Below are 5,016 nucleotides of genomic sequence, written 5' to 3' on the forward strand. Positions count from 1 at the left end.
CCCGGATCGGTCCAGCCGTTTGGGAGGAAAACGCGGAAAACCGAAAATTTCACCTGCAAAAATTATTCAAAAGTCCACCTAAGCGATCGAGATCTGCCATACAAGTATTGAGTAAACTCAATAAAAATTTGTTAATTTCACAATTTTCGGCCTAATTTTGTTAAAAATCTTTTGTTTTTCTCCATTCCTCGTGTTCCCGCGTGTTCCTCTCATTCCGGGAAAACGGGATACACCGTCCGGGACCATTTCGGCCCGTCGACTCGCCCCAGGAGCACACTTTAAACGCGCGCCGGCCACAACTCCGTGAAATTTAATAGATTTTCCTGCGAATTTTCTTCCAGGAAAATCTATTTTCATCCCCCGCAGTGTGGTCGGGAGCGTCTCCCGAAGGCGCGTCGAACGACCCGCCGCGCTCCCGGATCGGTCCAGCCGTTTGGGAGGAAAACGCGGAAAACCGAAAATTTCACCTGCAAAAATTATTCAAAAGTCCACCTAAGCGATCGAGATCTGCCATACAAGTATTGAGTAAACTCAATAAAAATTTGTTAATTTCACAATTTTCGGCCTAATTTTGTTAAAAATCTTTTGTTTTTCTCCATTCCTCGTGTTCCCGCGTGTTCCTCTCATTCCGGGAAAACGGGATACACCGTCCGGGACCATTTCGGCCCGTCGACTCGCCCCAGGAGCACACTTTAAACGCGCGCCGGCCACAACTCCGTGAAATTTAATAGATTTTCCTGCGAATTTTCTTCCAGGAAAATCTATTTTCATCCCCCGCAGTGTGGTCGGGAGCGTCTCCCGAAGGCGCGTCGAACGACCCGCCGCGCTCCCGGATCGGTCCAGCCGTTTGGGAGGAAAACGCGGAAAACCGAAAATTTCACCTGCAAAAATTATTCAAAAGTCCACCTAAGCGATCGAGATCTGCCATACAAGTATTGAGTAAACTCAATAAAAATTTGTTAATTTCACAATTTTCGGCCTAATTTTGTTAAAAATCTTTTGTTTTTCTCCATTCCTCGTGTTCCCGCGTGTTCCTCTCATTCCGGGAAAACGGGATACACCGTCCGGGACCATTTCGGCCCGTCGACTCGCCCCAGGAGCACACTTTAAACGCGCGCCGGCCACAACTCCGTGAAATTTAATAGATTTTCCTGCGAATTTTCTTCCAGGAAAATCTATTTTCATCCCCCGCAGTGTGGTCGGGAGCGTCTCCCGAAGGCGCGTCGAACGACCCGCCGCGCTCCCGGATCGGTCCAGCCGTTTGGGAGGAAAACGCGGAAAACCGAAAATTTCACCTGCAAAAATTATTCAAAAGTCCACCTAAGCGATCGAGATCTGCCATACAAGTATTGAGTAAACTCAATAAAAATTTGTTAATTTCACAATTTTCGGCCTAATTTTGTTAAAAATCTTTTGTTTTTCTCCATTCCTCGTGTTCCCGCGTGTTCCTCTCATTCCGGGAAAACGGGATACACCGTCCGGGACCATTTCGGCCCGTCGACTCGCCCCAGGAGCACACTTTAAACGCGCGCCGGCCACAACTCCGTGAAATTTAATAGATTTTCCTGCGAATTTTCTTCCAGGAAAATCTATTTTCATCCCCCGCAGTGTGGTCGGGAGCGTCTCCCGAAGGCGCGTCGAACGACCCGCCGCGCTCCCGGATCGGTCCAGCCGTTTGGGAGGAAAACGCGGAAAACCGAAAATTTCACCTGCAAAAATTATTCAAAAGTCCACCTAAGCGATCGAGATCTGCCATACAAGTATTGAGTAAACTCAATAAAAATTTGTTAATTTCACAATTTTCGGCCTAATTTTGTTAAAAATCTTTTGTTTTTCTCCATTCCTCGTGTTCCCGCGTGTTCCTCTCATTCCGGGAAAACGGGATACACCGTCCGGGACCATTTCGGCCCGTCGACTCGCCCCAGGAGCACACTTTAAACGCGCGCCGGCCACAACTCCGTGAAATTTAATAGATTTTCCTGCGAATTTTCTTCCAGGAAAATCTATTTTCATCCCCCGCAGTGTGGTCGGGAGCGTCTCCCGAAGGCGCGTCGAACGACCCGCCGCGCTCCCGGATCGGTCCAGCCGTTTGGGAGGAAAACGCGGAAAACCGAAAATTTCACCTGCAAAAATTATTCAAAAGTCCACCTAAGCGATCGAGATCTGCCATACAAGTATTGAGTAAACTCAATAAAAATTTGTTAATTTCACAATTTTCGGCCTAATTTTGTTAAAAATCTTTTGTTTTTCTCCATTCCTCGTGTTCCCGCGTGTTCCTCTCATTCCGGGAAAACGGGATACACCGTCCGGGACCATTTCGGCCCGTCGACTCGCCCCAGGAGCACACTTTAAACGCGCGCCGGCCACAACTCCGTGAAATTTAATAGATTTTCCTGCGAATTTTCTTCCAGGAAAATCTATTTTCATCCCCCGCAGTGTGGTCGGGAGCGTCTCCCGAAGGCGCGTCGAACGACCCGCCGCGCTCCCGGATCGGTCCAGCCGTTTGGGAGGAAAACGCGGAAAACCGAAAATTTCACCTGCAAAAATTATTCAAAAGTCCACCTAAGCGATCGAGATCTGCCATACAAGTATTGAGTAAACTCAATAAAAATTTGTTAATTTCACAATTTTCGGCCTAATTTTGTTAAAAATCTTTTGTTTTTCTCCATTCCTCGTGTTCCCGCGTGTTCCTCTCATTCCGGGAAAACGGGATACACCGTCCGGGACCATTTCGGCCCGTCGACTCGCCCCAGGAGCACACTTTAAACGCGCGCCGGCCACAACTCCGTGAAATTTAATAGATTTTCCTGCGAATTTTCTTCCAGGAAAATCTATTTTCATCCCCCGCAGTGTGGTCGGGAGCGTCTCCCGAAGGCGCGTCGAACGACCCGCCGCGCTCCCGGATCGGTCCAGCCGTTTGGGAGGAAAACGCGGAAAACCGAAAATTTCACCTGCAAAAATTATTCAAAAGTCCACCTAAGCGATCGAGATCTGCCATACAAGTATTGAGTAAACTCAATAAAAATTTGTTAATTTCACAATTTTCGGCCTAATTTTGTTAAAAATCTTTTGTTTTTCTCCATTCCTCGTGTTCCCGCGTGTTCCTCTCATTCCGGGAAAACGGGATACACCGTCCGGGACCATTTCGGCCCGTCGACTCGCCCCAGGAGCACACTTTAAACGCGCGCCGGCCACAACTCCGTGAAATTTAATAGATTTTCCTGCGAATTTTCTTCCAGGAAAATCTATTTTCATCCCCCGCAGTGTGGTCGGGAGCGTCTCCCGAAGGCGCGTCGAACGACCCGCCGCGCTCCCGGATCGGTCCAGCCGTTTGGGAGGAAAACGCGGAAAACCGAAAATTTCACCTGCAAAAATTATTCAAAAGTCCACCTAAGCGATCGAGATCTGCCATACAAGTATTGAGTAAACTCAATAAAAATTTGTTAATTTCACAATTTTCGGCCTAATTTTGTTAAAAATCTTTTGTTTTTCTCCATTCCTCGTGTTCCCGCGTGTTCCTCTCATTCCGGGAAAACGGGATACACCGTCCGGGACCATTTCGGCCCGTCGACTCGCCCCAGGAGCACACTTTAAACGCGCGCCGGCCACAACTCCGTGAAATTTAATAGATTTTCCTGCGAATTTTCTTCCAGGAAAATCTATTTTCATCCCCCGCAGTGTGGTCGGGAGCGTCTCCCGAAGGCGCGTCGAACGACCCGCCGCGCTCCCGGATCGGTCCAGCCGTTTGGGAGGAAAACGCGGAAAACCGAAAATTTCACCTGCAAAAATTATTCAAAAGTCCACCTAAGCGATCGAGATCTGCCATACAAGTATTGAGTAAACTCAATAAAAATTTGTTAATTTCACAATTTTCGGCCTAATTTTGTTAAAAATCTTTTGTTTTTCTCCATTCCTCGTGTTCCCGCGTGTTCCTCTCATTCCGGGAAAACGGGATACACCGTCCGGGACCATTTCGGCCCGTCGACTCGCCCCAGGAGCACACTTTAAACGCGCGCCGGCCACAACTCCGTGAAATTTAATAGATTTTCCTGCGAATTTTCTTCCAGGAAAATCTATTTTCATCCCCCGCAGTGTGGTCGGGAGCGTCTCCCGAAGGCGCGTCGAACGACCCGCCGCGCTCCCGGATCGGTCCAGCCGTTTGGGAGGAAAACGCGGAAAACCGAAAATTTCACCTGCAAAAATTATTCAAAAGTCCACCTAAGCGATCGAGATCTGCCATACAAGTATTGAGTAAACTCAATAAAAATTTGTTAATTTCACAATTTTCGGCCTAATTTTGTTAAAAATCTTTTGTTTTTCTCCATTCCTCGTGTTCCCGCGTGTTCCTCTCATTCCGGGAAAACGGGATACACCGTCCGGGACCATTTCGGCCCGTCGACTCGCCCCAGGAGCACACTTTAAACGCGCGCCGGCCACAACTCCGTGAAATTTAATAGATTTTCCTGCGAATTTTCTTCCAGGAAAATCTATTTTCATCCCCCGCAGTGTGGTCGGGAGCGTCTCCCGAAGGCGCGTCGAACGACCCGCCGCGCTCCCGGATCGGTCCAGCCGTTTGGGAGGAAAACGCGGAAAACCGAAAATTTCACCTGCAAAAATTATTCAAAAGTCCACCTAAGCGATCGAGATCTGCCATACAAGTATTGAGTAAACTCAATAAAAATTTGTTAATTTCACAATTTTCGGCCTAATTTTGTTAAAAATCTTTTGTTTTTCTCCATTCCTCGTGTTCCCGCGTGTTCCTCTCATTCCGGGAAAACGGGATACACCGTCCGGGACCATTTCGGCCCGTCGACTCGCCCCAGGAGCACACTTTAAACGCGCGCCGGCCACAACTCCGTGAAATTTAATAGATTTTCCTGCGAATTTTCTTCCAGGAAAATCTATTTTCATCCCCCGCAGTGTGGTCGGGAGCGTCTCCCGAAGGCGCGTCGAACGACCCGCCGCGCTCCCGGATCGGTCCAGCCGTTTGGGAGGAAAACGCGGAAAACCGAAAAT

This window comes from Bicyclus anynana, chromosome 3 (assembly GCF_947172395.1).
Source record: "Bicyclus anynana chromosome 3, ilBicAnyn1.1, whole genome shotgun sequence".
In the NCBI taxonomy this organism is placed as follows: Eukaryota; Metazoa; Arthropoda; class Insecta; order Lepidoptera; family Nymphalidae; genus Bicyclus; species Bicyclus anynana.